General features: G+C 45.6%; 1 protein-coding gene across 2 annotated transcripts in view; it reads left to right on the top strand.

Moving 5' to 3' along the window:
- lingo1a (leucine rich repeat and Ig domain containing 1a) overlaps positions 1-15,140 on the top strand; it is a 100,711-nt gene that overhangs the window by 31,842 nt on the left and 53,729 nt on the right. For both annotated transcript variants that reach the window (XM_018765629.2, XM_018765630.2), the window contains exon 2: positions 13,429-13,552. The gene's annotated coding sequence lies outside the window, so the exon portion shown is untranslated. The remainder of the gene's footprint in view (positions 1-13,428; positions 13,553-15,140) is intronic.

Below are 15,140 nucleotides of genomic sequence, written 5' to 3'. Positions count from 1 at the left end.
TTGTTTGTTTATTTTAAATTATTATAGCTATATCCTAGACTTTTACAGAACGTGACAGATGGTGGTGTAGTTAAAGCTGCTACCTTTGGGCTTCAAGGACCCAAAATCCCACCTCCTGGTGGTGACCCTTGGTAAACCTTACTAACCCTGAATTGATACAGTTAAACTTACCCTGTTCTGTATATGGGTAAATCACTGCACAGAGCTTGACACTAAGTTGTTTAGGAGAAAAGCACCAAGCAAATGAAAAAAATGCTCATTTCTAGAACATTCAAATCACATATCTATAGAACACAAGCCTTGTGCAATTAGAATTCGGACGGGAAAAAAATTGCCGTTCACAACAACGGCCTCCCCTTCACACTTCCCCTGTGGAGCTATATATAAAAAAAAAAAAATTCCCCTCTCTCTCTCCCTCACACACGAACACACATGCAGTGCTGTGTGTGAATTCATTAAGACAAAGGAATGGGGTCTATTTGTGTCCACAGCGACTGATTCCTTTCTGTCTCCCTTCCCCACCCCCTCTCTGTGGAAGCTAATAGACCCCAATTCCTGGGGGGGGGGATGAAGACCACATGCGGTTTACATGTTAATTATATGTCTCATTGTACCACCTATAACACTCCTTTGATCATGCTTTTGATCATTATCTAATTTGCAAAACATAAACAATTAGGCCCATCGAGTCGCTCGTTCTCTCTGCAAAAGCGCCTCCACGCCAGTGCAAACGCTTTCTTCTGCTTTCTCGCTTTACTCTTCTTTTCTCGCGAAATTAAGCAAACAAATTTCATAAAATCTGCCCAGCGATGGACCCCCGTGAGGATGAAGCGTAGCGTCGTTCTCGGAGACATGGCGCAGCCGGCCTGACACCACGCTGAGGCCGCTCCCGTTTCGCATGCTTCTGAAGTGCGCCGCGTGTCGGCCGTCCTGCCGTAACCAGGCAGCGGCTTCCTAACAACCGCGGTAATTATTTACAGGGGGAACTGTGGAAGTTGCTAAAAATATGGACTTTCTCGCTCCCGGCGAGGGCCCCCCCGGGGCCGCGTGCGGGAAAGAGGGGCAGAGCGGCGAGATCGCGGTTCTGTGACGCCGCCGTCGATTTTCTGTTTCGGCGCCAGTGTTTGGCAGCTGCCCGACGAACAAAAAAGGATAGAAATGAAAGAAAGGAACAAATAAAAAACGAAAATCCTTTTGCTGTTGCGGGACGTGAACTGAGTCGCAGAGGAAAGGGCTCTTTCTGCGGACGACCTCACCGCGACCGGGGGGCTCCTGCCACCTCGCTTGGGGACATCCTCCTAATTAGCGAACAGGATTACGATTAATGCGTCGTGGATTTTAATCGAGACGAGGGTCGTTCTCCAGTTTTAGCGGAAAGTGCTGTCAATCAGCTTTGTGCTACAGAAATTCGTGTTCAGCGTTGAATAGCTGCATGAAAAGCCTCATAATCCTCCCATTGGTAGGGACTCGTTCATTTTCTCGTTGGCCGCACCTGGTGCCCGCTGCCTCTTTTCACGAGCCGTTAATCTGGGAGATTTGGCGTGGCCAACCCGGAACCTTCCGAAAACCTTTCACAAATACCTCTGCCTTTTTTTTTGTTTTTTTTTTTTTGTTTTTTTGTTAAATCAGAAATTCTCATTTGGTTTATTGCCAGCGGTGTTATCCCCCACAGAGCCAAGACAGGGGGAAATAAAGAATGAGAGGTCATTTGTGGGGAAGCTTTTGCAGCAAACACATGGTAAGCAACCACATTTGCACTTTTTCTGTAGAACCTACAATGCAGTAATTTTCGGTGAAGGCCAAGGAGTCGGTCATGTTACTGCGTTTCTTTGATCTGCAGGTTTTGATCCGTTAGTCATTTGTGTCTTTATCATTATGCTCATTAGTCCTCATTGTTTAATTTAATAAAAATTGCGCACAAATTAATAATTTGATTAAATTTTTTAAGACACTCCACTTCCTGCTGTGGAAGATCTCACTGGACAAACTCGTGAGTGATGCTGCCATCACGAGCGTTGCCGTGTTTAGATTACATTTTTCATTAAAAATGATTAATTTGTTATTTTGAGTTAATTAAGTTTCGGCGTCATTTCTGAGAAATTTCCGGATCCGCTTTTCCCTGCAACTGCGGAGCAAATGTCGGAGCTCGGCTGTTCAGGGCCACAGGCTCTCGGAGGGTTTCTAAATGTAACTTTAGATTTGATGGCAGAATAACAAATTGTGCTACATTTGCAGGGTTTCTTTGAGGCCAGTTATGGTTTCTGCGCCGTTATAGGTGATGTCACCCCATGTGTGGTATCGCTCGGGGGCTGATGGAGCCGCGAGGAGCTCGCTGCTTCCCGTCTGTGTCACAGCAGGTGGCCTCCCGGAGTGCCAGAAGTTGGACTGAGGTTATTAATAAGTAGGAACGCTTCCGTGTTCCATGAAAAGGTTCGGAGAAGCAGGCCGCCCCCCCATGGAGAACCGTAGCTCCTCGTAGCGCAGATCCGCTCTCCTCCATCGCTGTTGATACCGTTCGGTGGCTGATCTGGAACCCGGTGTCGCCGTGGGAGCGACAGGAAGGTGGCGAAGCATCAGGTCACCCGCGGCTGACAAAGGCGGCGAGAAATAAAACAAAAAACCCAGACAGGCCATGCGGTTCGTCGCCCGGCGGGGGATGTTTCCGCGGCGCCGCCTGACTCATCGATCCCAAAAGGCCTGGATGCGCTCCGGCAGAATGCTTAAGGCAGAAATCTTCCAGAGCCCAGAGTTTCCTCTTCCCCTCGAACCCGGAACACCGCACGCCATCCAAACCAATTACAGGGCATCCTCTCACCGGTTACACCCACTGCGTCCAAAATCTTTCTCGCAACACGCTGCCCGTTTACTTAAATAACCTAATTTTTGCACATTTATTTGTTCCATGTTTTAATTTTCTTGCTCCTTATTTTATACTCCTACTTTGAGACTTGACATTTGATAATTCTTCATAGACTGTGTCAACTTGACTCGGGTGGGAGACATTTTTAATAGCTTTTGTCTAATTGTCTATTGGTGACATTAACTAGAGCGGTGGTGCAATATCCCCAGTAAATGAGAATTACCTGAGCGTGATAATATGAACCGTAGTTGTTTATTGTTTATTAATAAGTCCCTTAGCGACGTAACAGTTTTACACTATACACATAGATACAGACAGGTAAACATACAGGACGCGCAACAAATAGATATATAGATCGATCGGACCACATGACCTGCAGTATCTGCTGATCCCTCTTGGCTGTTTCCGGTGAGACTAGATTTCTGCAGATCTCTCTTTGCTGTGCTCCATTGTTTGCTCTCTGTTAATGGTGAGCCCATGATTACCTTGACAGTGTGTTATCTTGCACCGTCTGTGTTTTTCCCAGCTGGGAGCAAAGAGCTATGGCCTTTGCCTAGTGCTTCCTGGGGGGGGGGGGGGGGGGGTGATTTAGCGAAAGGAGCTGAACGTGGTTAAGGTACTGATGGTGGTGAAAGTCTTGAAGGTGGTTAAGGTGTCTAAGATGCTGAAGATGGCGTCACTCATTCCCATGAACGGTGTTCTTGATGGGGACCGAGCCAAAGGAGCCACAGCACTTGAGGGAGCCTCGTCCCCACCCAGCACGCAAATCCATTTTTCAGATGCTGAAATGCTTTTTTTCTTTTTTGTTTATTTTTATTTTAAAGCACCCGGTTAAGTGCTGGTGGTGCGGGACCCGCGGATCACACCTCTAGCTGTTCGTGCCCGTGGCCAAAAGTGCTCACTATCTCCGCTCTCCCATCTGCTTCCACCTTGTCTGCTAATGTGCCCTGTAGTTGTTTTGACGCGCGGCGCCGCCCTCCGAGAGCCAGATTATCTCCATGAGCCGCTATCTCTCCAAAGTTTGCCGCTTATCTAATCCAGACGCACCGGCACTTTCCGTCTTGATGCATTCTGCAAACTTTGGGATTAGTCACGCTGTCTGCATCGCCCCGGACGCCCCATTCAGGAAGTCGACCCCGGAGCCCTTCCTCCGGTGCTGCCATTAACTACGCCGGCGTGTTCTTAGATAAACTATGTGAAAATGCTGACCGCTCCAATTAGGCCCCGAGCGCCTTTCACATGCCAGCGACTCTTTTATTAAATTAAAATCCATCAAGGTTAACCACTTTGGTGCCTTTGGCCCAGTGTGGCTTTCCAGATTCAATCCTGGCTGATGAATGCAAAGAAATGGGCAGCAGGTGATGTAATGGTTAAAAGGCCCCCCTTGCCATCGAAGGACCCAGGTTCAAATGGGTAAATGAAGTAGTTTTGTGCACAAACCTAAGATTGTAAATCAACAGGGAGAAAAGTGTCGGTTAAATAATGAATAGTATTAAAGCTGATGAAAACAAAAAATAATTTACGTATTTGGGCAGCGGGTGGCGTAGTGGCTACAACTGTCACCTTACCATTGAAGCACCACTTTCCATAAACTAGATAACAAGCATTTATTCCGTGCACTAGGCGAAGTTATCACTTTTCTTATTAATAAGTCAGTTATATTGCAAACCATGTTCATTGTGAAGGGGTGTGGTGTTTGTCTCGTCAGGCAGCAGTTTAAAATATTTAAATCTGTAAACTTCACCGCTAGGGACAGCAGGTGGTGTAGTGGTTGGAGTCGTCTCTTTGCAGCGGGATTGAATCCCCACACCTCTTGCAGCAAAAAGGTCTGGGTTCAATTCTCACTCCTCCTGTGGTACCCTTGATCATGGTGCTTACCTTGAATTGATGCAGTAATAATTCCCCTGCAGTATAAATGGGCAAATCACTCTAAGTAGCTCTGTGTAATGGTTGATGATGATGATGATGATGATGATGATGATGATGAATACAAAAAAAATGAGCTAAACCAATGGGTACCAGCTGGTGCAGTGGTTTAGAGGTATCATTCTGTACTCTGAAGGCCTAGCATTCAAATCCTCACTTTAGTCTCTTTGATCAAGTACTTACCTTGAGCAGATAGAGTAAAAATGACCATGCTGTATAAATGAGTAAATTGTTGTAAGAAGCTTCTCGAAAGAGCCTCACACTTAAATCACCTTGAAGAAAAATGTCTCCTGAAAAATAAAACTCTACAAATCTAACTAGTGATAACAAAGGAATAAGGTAAACATAGCTCTTCCAACCAAGCAGTCAGAGTGACTTGACCGCTCCTATTAAGCAAAAAATAGAGTAAACCAAGTTATTTGGAACACCAAACTGAGGTAAAGGTGGTTTTTCGTGGCAAAGAAGTGATGTAATGCTGCACCTGTCAGCAGAGAAACAAGCTGCCCCACTCCCCGCCACTAAGAGGGCTCTATCCCAGCATCCCCTTGGTGTGTCAGCAGGGTGACTGACAGCCCTTATCAGCCTTAGCAGTTGACGGACGGGCGCCCGCCGCTCCGTTCACCTCCAGACCAAGTAACTTACTCACGTTTCCTCTTCACTTACTCATTTGCTGACTGTCGAAGAGCTTCTCCCGGGTGCCTGCTGCGTGTTCATCTTCCGCTGGGAGTTATTTTTTAAAGCAGCTGCTATTTATAAAAGCAAACAAGCTGTGCGATTGCTGAGACAAACTGCAGAGTCCTACAACAACCGTATGGTCACGAGCGTCAACACACCGATCCGTCCGCAACCACTGTGTAATCGAACAACCGACCTTACAAGTGAGGCTTTCATCAACTCGGATTTTCCAAAACAATTCGGCATCACGTCTAGCTGGGAGTCATTTTTTCTTAAAGTGACGGCATCAAACATTGAGTGTAAAGCATTGAATCAATAGAAGGACTGAGGTCCATAGTCTAAGAAGTCACCGAATGTTCAAATGGGTCACAAGGAACTTCCTGTTCTAGTTTAAGCGCTGCGATTTAGGTCAAGTCTCACACCGGCGTCGAAGGAATAATACGACTTTCTGCAAAGTGTAGACTCGCCTCCGCAGGCTGTCCTTGCACCGCGGTAGCTATACCATCATCCCACGTCCACTACCGTTTAAAGCAGCGCTCAAAGCTGGAAGCTTCCCAACGTTTGCAGAACATCTGCGCTGTACAAACCATAGCATTTTGTCCTGGTTCAAAATTTTGCCCATAAGCAAAGCATAATAAGTCATACGGCACACCAACGACATCCTTCATTAATCTCGGGGCCTGAAAATGCCATTGCTTTGCATTTTCTTCCATTTATGCTTATGAATCAAACTGGACTCTTTTTTTTTTTTCTCCTCCTCCCATCCTCCTTAGCGATGCAGTAAATCTCAGCTCACTCCATACCATCTGGCTCTTTGGAGTTCTGCATTTTTTTGGACCACAACCTGCTCAGTGTGTGTATTATAAATCCCTACGTGTAATTTTGACTAACTATTATGCCTCGGGTTCCTTGCAGCGAATGTGGCACCAGTAACCAGAACTTGCATCAATCACTTGGAGGAGGTGAAGTGCGGAAATTAAAATAAAAGTGCACTGGGCCGCAGTACGTCCCACTGCAATCGCTCCGGATGACGGCGGGGGCAGCGCGTTTGTTAGGGGCCGTCTTGGGGATTCTGCCGTCGACTTCCCCTCTTGGTGGCGTTTCGCTGTCACCTGACACCGTAGTTGTGGAGCTCCGTGACAATCGGTGATGGAACCAAGTTGGCCTGAGGCGGGGCAGGTGGATGGGGGTGGAGCAATTGCAATCTAGGCCCCACAGCACCCTCCATCACTTAATGTCCCCCCACCCCCAGCCTCCCCCAGCCTCCCGCATGGCACACGGCACTGCCTGGATATAATTAATCCAACAAACAGACGCCTCGGAGGAGGCGGGTAAAGTAGAATGGGAAGAAGGAGGAGGCCGTGAACGTGTGAGAGCGCCATCTGGCTGCTGTGGACACGCGTGCACACACACGCACACGCACAGATGTGCACATGAAAGCATGTGATCTAAGTGCAACAACACAGGTGGAGCAGGTATGCACAAAAATAACTGGGGATGGAATTGGGAGTAGTCGTCAGGATGCAGGTGTGACAGATGGAATAGCAGCGAGTGAGGACTTGGGTTTGAATCCCCCTTACAGCAGGATCCTTGATCAAGGTACTTATCCCAAATTGATACAGTGACCCTGCTATGTATATGGGTAAATTACCAAAAATAGTTCAATGTACAAACCTCATATTGTAAGAAAAATGTTAATTATAAAAGAGACAGGCAGAAAGGACCACAGTAATACCTGAGCAAAGTGATGGAGTTTTATGGAGTGTGATGAGTCGTCGGGTAAATACTCCAGTCTGTAATGTTACCAATAAAGTCTTATATCTTTCAACATTATAGTAACCAACATTACTGACACTGCAATACATTTTAATACATTTCCAGAGTTGTCCTCCCTGGATTTATATGAACTTCTAAAATGAAACGTGTTTATATTAATCATACGACCTTAACGCCCTTACGGGTTTTCCAAGCGTGTGGGTAAATTAAAGATTCCTGTCGCACCGGAACACGGCGAATTGCGCATCGTGTTGTGGCGATCAGTGACAGATTCACGTTTCCCGACCGTTTTAAATATTCACGTTCCGGAAGAACTCCTTTACACTAAATCCTGGCATTTCCTGTAACAAGTCATGAATTTGCATTAAATCACATGCAGATTGGACATCTACTGATACTTGGTTGGTTCCAGCACCCATGCATTTTTTTTTTTTTAAATATTTTGTTAGTGAGGACAATTGAACCCGTGTCCTGCTGAAGGCACATCGTCGGAGGCAAATGGAAAGTGGAGACCAATCAGAATGAAATCCTGCAAATTCTGATTAATTACCCAGCAGCAACAAATGAGTAATTGATTGATTGTCGCTTCTTTAATTAAAGTGGACTCTGGCTCGGCGGCCTCGCCCCTGCCACTCACCCCAAACGGCTCGATGCTCATTAGAGATGTGACTAATTGAGTCCCAGGCTTTGAGACGTATCCTGAACCGGCAGCCAAGCCCTGCCAGTCTCTGGATCTGACTTTGACGAGAAAGTTTGGTTAGTTATTTATTTATTTATTTATTTATTGGGGGGGCATAAATGAGGCAGTTAAATGGTTGTCTTAGTTGTCATATTAATGAGCATAGAAATAAAAGTAGAGACTCACTGCAGACAAATCGGTGTTCAGGAGTACAGAGGAACTGAAAAGGTGTGGCCATCAAGCTCTGCTTACCTCTTACTCACACTAGAACAACATCTAGAGAGAGACTGAATCAAATAACTTTCAGTGATGGGTAGCAAGTTGTAGGAGTCAATGCAGCAAAGGGGAGGGGCCAGAGCAGCAAGAAGAAAGTTTCAAAGTGAGGCGGAGCTAAAGCAGGAAGAAAGGTGTGTCAAATCAGCAAGGAGGAGGAGCTGAAGCAACAGGAAGCCAGACTTAAATTAGCAAGGAGGAGGAGCCAAGGAGGTCAAGAGGTCATCTGTATAGCACTGGCTGAAGACAAGAACAAAGGGGTAGGGGTAAGGCCATGAGAAGAGCCTGTAATGCCTGTTTTATCAGATGTTAACGGTACAAACACCCCCCCCCCCGCCGCCGCCTCCATTGGGAGGTGAAATGAAGACAGTCATAAGAAACAGGAAATCTGCAACTGATGTTTCCCTCCCAAAACAGCGGTTCCTTAACCTGTTAACCTTGACAGTAGTGGAGAGATGAGATTTGTCGTGTCACAGCGCTCTCTCGATACAACGGAGGGATCTACAGACGATCACGTAGGTGTAGCAATTTCACTGATGTCGGAACGATTAGTTGAAATCTCCGCACAGGAGTCCAGGATGATCTCGCAGAACTTCCCAGAGACAAGCAACACAAAATAAAATGCTGTCAATATATATATTTTTAAAATATTCTTTCAGATCCATAATTTAAGGAGTTTAAGGAAGGATTACTGGTGCTAGTTTCGGGGAAAGTCGTGGTGTAATATGTCATCTGATGATAGAATGAAGTTTATCTCCCCGAAAGATTAGAGGCTACAACGTGCTTACAGCGGGGGAATTTCAAATCAGCACGGGTGCGATAAGAGTGTTTCTGTGTGTACATCTGGTGCCTAAAACTGCCAGGCGCAGGTTACCGTACTTGAAGATAAGCTACCAAAAAATTAACGGGAATGCTTTGGAAATGCTTGGCGAAGGCAAGGCAACATGACACAGCGTGACACACACGGTATACACTGTCACGAACAGCCTAGCTCCCTAGCTCAGTGTTTTTCTTTTTTTATTTTTTTTATTTTTTTTTTTTTATATTTATTTTTTTATTATTTTCTGTTTTGTTCTGAGAACATAACCTGTGCTTACCCACCAGTAGTGGTAAAGAGCTCCCAAACACAGTAGACTTGTGGGACCATTGTAGTTCAACTCACTCCCCCAGTGTTTACAGTCCACCGTGGTGTTCCTTACTGCAGCTTGTCAATAAAAAATGAGCAATGATGTGCGTGTTTATGGAGTGAATTTGTCAAGAGTCGGCCTTGTATATGAGTATTTTTTTTTATTTTCATTCATTTTAAATTAATTTTAAGTCTTGAAAAGTCTAATAAAAACATTGAAATATGAAATTCGTCCACAGTATTTTAAGCCATTATACCTGTATTTTGCAGAATCTGACCTATGAAACAGTTGGGGGGATGGGGTTGTATTATTATTCTTATCATTATTATTATTATTATTATTAAGCTTTTATCAACTGTGACTTCATACTAAAAACAAAATCTGAATTAAGAACAAAACAAGTTATGGACAAAATTCTGGACCCAACTGTGTTTGTCATTAGCATATCGATTTAAGATTTATTTCATATGTATTGCATTCTTATTTTAATACTTTCTGACTCGACTTTTTGACCCTCGGTTCTAAGGAAGTATTTCTGTCCAGTAAGCGTCCTGTGACCAAGGGACCAGCTGTGACCCATAAGATGAGTTGTCCTCCACAGATGCAGTTTCTCTCCCTGATGGGCTGGGAGCAGGAGGTCAGATCCCTAACTAGGGGTAGCAGGAGGGGTGTGTGTCAAGAGAACCCCGATCCTACTGTTCTGGTCCCCGAAGTGAGCAAAGAGTGGTGGTGGCAAGAGCACAGGAGTCCCAAAAAGCACAGCAAGCCATGTGCACATGGAGATATCCTGATCTGGGGGCAGACGCTCGGGGACAGAGCATCTCGGGAGGGTCAAAGCACACACCTCAGGAGGGGTTTGTGCTCAATTAAAAAAAAAAAAAAAACATGGAGCATTTTGCCGATTTTCTTCTTCCAGTTATTTGTTTCTCCTTGTTCTTGAGCCACTATCTTCACCTTGAAACGGCCCCTGTGCTCGTCCCCTTCTCTTCCAGGGCCCTCTATCTATCTGCACAGCACTGCTGGCTTCCTATCTTTTATTGTGCGTTTTAAGATGAGCCCCCCCCCCACTGAGAGGGTATTTATCACAACAACCCCCTGCACGCACACACACATACACACACAGCTTCCTCCCGCCGCTTACCTTCTTATTTAGAAGCAGGTGCCAGAGTCCCTCAACAACGGACTGAGTCACCCCTCTGCCACCCAACACACACACCTTGAGAGTGCCACTGCAGTGATTTATTCCATCCCCGCCCAACATGGTTTGAATAATCCCTTCCTCACGGTGCGCTCCAAAGTGCCGGGGATTAGTCACTTTTACACAAGGCGTGCGGATGGAAGGGGGAATAACCACAGTGGTCACGTCACCCTAATGGAGCTGTCTCTGGAATAATTACCCCACTGCTGATGGATGGTCACCGCACTGGGGGAACGGCGTTGATCCCGCACCGGGTCCTGCCAACGGCCATTTACAGAGACGACAGGAAATTACTGCACCTTGCCTCCATTTTTAAAACGGCCTCCTACGCTGTTCGGCGCCACCGTTGCAATTATTATAATTTTATACTTCCCTCTAATCCTGCCAGTGTGGTCTCCGTTTGATTGTCACAGTTTTTATTTGGTTGCTTGCTTTGGCTTAATTGATTTCTTTAAAAATAATGAATCCTGGACCGAAGGTTTGAGTTTCATTGTAGATACTGTATTTGCCGGAGGGGTTAAAAAAAACCTTAGGTTGGGTGGCCTGTTGGTGATCTAGCTTGTGATCCACCTACTCTTGGAAAGGTTTTGTATCTAACTATTGTTTCCTCTGTGTGTGTGTGTGTTAAAAGTTTTGTTTCACATTGTCGTCTTTATGTTGCACGAGTTTCGTGCCACTTTCAGCTTTGCTTGTTACCGCCTCTTTGATTTCCTTGTTAACAGACACACATCACACTGAATGGCACTTACACAATGAGAGACAGTCGGGAGCATGAATGAGGGGCTGAAACAGTGGAAGCGAGCTGGATTGAGGTGGCCCCACGCTCCGGTTCTGGTTGGGTGCATTTTACTGACACCTGTTGGCTGGGTGCTTAAAAGCAGCTCGTGTTTTTAGGAAGATTTTGGAAAACAGAAATGTGAATAATTGTAAAGAAAATGAAATTTAAAAAAATGTATTCTAATTAACTAATTCAATTTATTTTTTGTATGAAATTTGTAGCTTCAGCATGTACAAACCAAGGAGCAAGTGAATGGATTCTGAATGTTGTGGCCTGAATGGAGCTGGTTGGTTGGGGCGCAGCTGATGCAGGCTGGGGGCATCGAACATGCCGTGACCCTTCCCAAGAGCTCCGAGGTGAATGGGAACCTTCTGCAACGAGCAAAGTCATTACGAGCCTCGGCGGTTACATGCATCACACAGGCAGACTTCATGGCTCATGTACGGACTTGAAGGGCTGATGCGTCGTCTGCCAATAGCTTACCAATCCATCAGCTTTACCTCTGATTATTTGATCAATGGCCGCAGAACAGAGGTCCACGTTCCGGTGAGGGGAGAAGGCAGAGGAACGCGGCAGAGCGGCCGACGTTAAAGACGAAAGTTTCTGCCGGAGGGCTCCTGGCCTGAAAGAGCCCGGGTTTGGTCGATATTCAATTCCGCTCATCCCCGTGCAGGGCATTTTCGTGTAAAACTAAGTTTGCCGCCACCAATGTGGCCTTAGGCGACCAGCACAGGCGACTGCAAACCCGCAACTATAAACCTCTTCACCAAATGTGTTCACCTGCTGTGTTCTCATGTGACCACCAATGGACCGCGTATCGAAAAAACTATATATTGAAAATATTTATGTTAGTATTATTTCTCAGGGGCAAAAACTCCTGTTTCATAATAATAATAGAGGTTACCCTGGTGAATAAAGGGTTAAACAATATATAGTTAATTATCTCCTACTTTAAATGAGTTGGCAAATAAACGGTAATTATTATAATAATCAAGTGACCTCAGATTCATGGCTAAATTCATCGAGAACTGTTTGACCTTGAAGGTGTTTTTGTTTTTAATTTTATCTGTTGGAAAAAGCACGTGAGAAGCCGTTTGTTGTTCTCGTGCCCAAGTCAAGGGTTTTAGTGGACGTTACATGTATATCCAGAGTATAAACATGTTCCCCTTACCGTGGCAAGAAGGGAGCAAAGATGCCCCTCTTTTGAAGCACCCATCAGGTTCTCTGGACATCTCCAACACCCTGGAAGTGCGTCTTCCCAGCGGCGGTGCTCTCTTGAACCCGAACCCTGGGGGGAGCGACGGCGGCCCAAACTCACCGAGCCTGGTGAATTTCTCTATTCAGCGCATAAATTCTGGAGGCCTCTGCGGTGCAGGGAGCAAACAAAACAAAAACAATGCGAATTTTCTAATTAGCTGCTAATGAGTGCTTAATTGAAATAACAACTGGAGCAGAGTAAATCAGTGTAAATCCATGATACTTGTGGTTATGACATCTAAGGAAATGTATCACTGCCCCCAGGGGGCACTGCGATTGGAGCTGCCATCTTGCAATCTGGTAGACTCAAGATCAGATCCCATCTCCTGCTTGGGCAAGGTACTTAGCATGAACTGAACTGAGTAAAAATTACCCAATTTTGCTGCGTTTTATAAAAGAAACAAATAGAGTTTAATAATATCTATGATAACGATTGATGAACATCAGCAGCAAAGCGTACATGTTGTCCCTCATCCTGAGTATTACCACACAGTGACCGTGTCCATCTACTCTCCTCTGGACTGTTGCACTGCCTCTTCCCGGTCACCCACAATAAGTTGTCCGTGTCGGCGTAACCATTACAGTACCAGTCAAAAGTGAGTCCGCAGGGGGGTAATGACTTTGTTTTCGCCAAGTCTGATCAGAGAAGGAGGCGCCATGCGTCTCCAGCTCTTCTGCAGCATGTCGCACTGATGAAGGACGCCTGCGTGTTGCTTCGTCTTCACTCCTCTGTGCAGTTTGTCCCATACAGGTGTTGATGACGTTGCCCGGGTGTACTCAGATTTGTGATTGGTACAGCTGGTTGTATCTCAGTGAGCCATGGAAACCTGTGTTTCAGGCCTTCTAATGCTGTGTATGTGCGTGTGACCCCATCTGCAGGAGTAGCTGATCACGACGGGGGGGGAATGAGGACCAAGGAGAGGCGGAGCTCACCCGACTGCGACCTTCTGACCTTCCTGCAGTGAGAAGGCGCTTCCCGTCGATCGACAGCCTCGCTCTAGCTGTAAGTACTCTTGCGTGTGTGTATGTGTGTGTGAGATTCGGGGAAACAGATTGGCACTGGGCTAACAGACATACTCAAAATGAGCCCCCCGTCCTGCTGTGATTTAACAATCATTTCCCTATATTCCCATAGTCTCAGCCAGGTGCACGTGGTTCGTTACCACGGTTATATATGGAAACCATATAGTGTCAGCTGGAATCATCAGAAATCTCGGGTTTTTGCAGATGCAGCAATAGAAACAGACCCGAGCATTCGGTAGCAGGTGGAGCAGAATATAAAATGTCAATTTTTTTCTCTGGAAAAATGAACATTTGATCTGAATGACAGTTCCGGACAAGGAATTCTGGAATGTTTCAACTCCCGTCAGGAACTTTGTAGACAGTGCAGTGCTTTTGCACTTTTTCCGTGTACCGTTTCCATGACCCAGTACTGTTCACGAACCGAATTAAAAAAAATTTGAATATAATCTCTTGCCAGCCAAGCAGCCTGAGTTCGACAGGTGAGTAGTTTAAAGAGACGGTGCCCCATGAAGCAGTCTGCGGCGGAGCTCAGGCCCCTGATTTTTTGCACTCAGGCATTTCCATAGAAACATGTCACCACCCATCTAAACGATGGTGTGATTGAAAAAAGCGGTTAGAAAAACTTGCCTTTTTTTGCAGTTACCGCAGCTCCCAGATCCTCACGGCTCTTTAAACCTGTCCCATGTCTTTGAGAGATAAGTTATTCATATTAGATGGGTTTAAAATATTGTCAATGTTTAAACCGAGAAGCAAGCCTCTGTATAGGGACACACAGCAGCTCCTTGAGTTACAAACATTCCACTTATGAACTTTTCAAGATAGGGACGTTTCTGAGTTCACCCCAGGACTGCTTGAAGAAAGCATTCCTGTGCACGCCTGGCTCACCCATGTGCACCATGGGAGATCTGTGTGGCTGAGTTCCACGTTCAATATGGGCTAACGACTAATCAGTGGAATCTGCAGGAAAGCACTGCAGTGACCTGGTGGTAAAGGAAATCCTATTGGCAGAGGATTGCGCTATGACAGTAATCCCAATATGGTATATGTTAATAGCCACATTAATGCGGTTTTCAAAAATATATAGACGAGCGTCAAATAAATAATTTCCGATGAGAAAGGGTCTAGCGCTAATGGGTCACCAGAGATGTTCTTCAGTGGACCTCCTGAACACTAGGATGAACCTCTGCAATGATGATCGTTTCTCTTTACACTCGTGAACTCCCTCAAGAACCTGAAGCGAGGACACACCCCAAAGACAGCTCTCAAACCTTTTGCCCAAACCAAAACATTAATCTTGGGTATTAATCTCCTGCAATTCAGACACTTATTTCGGCCAGACTGTATTATTATACACTATTATTATTAAATTATTATGAATACAGTAATTTTTTAACACAATGATAAAATGAATATAAAATATGCATATTAATGCAATGGACCAGGCTGGATGGCGCTTCATTAATATAAATCAGTATTTGAGAGAGAGAGACAGACGCAGAGAGACGCCCCAAGGGCCAACAGAGGGACCAGAGCCTGTACCCCAGGCTGTGCTTCTCACAAGTCATGAA

This window comes from Scleropages formosus, chromosome 5 (assembly GCF_900964775.1).
Source record: "Scleropages formosus chromosome 5, fSclFor1.1, whole genome shotgun sequence".
Lineage (NCBI taxonomy): Eukaryota > Metazoa > Chordata > Actinopteri > Osteoglossiformes > Osteoglossidae > Scleropages > Scleropages formosus.
The sequence above is the reverse complement of the archived record's forward strand: the minus strand, read 5'-3'. Positions and strand labels throughout refer to the sequence as shown.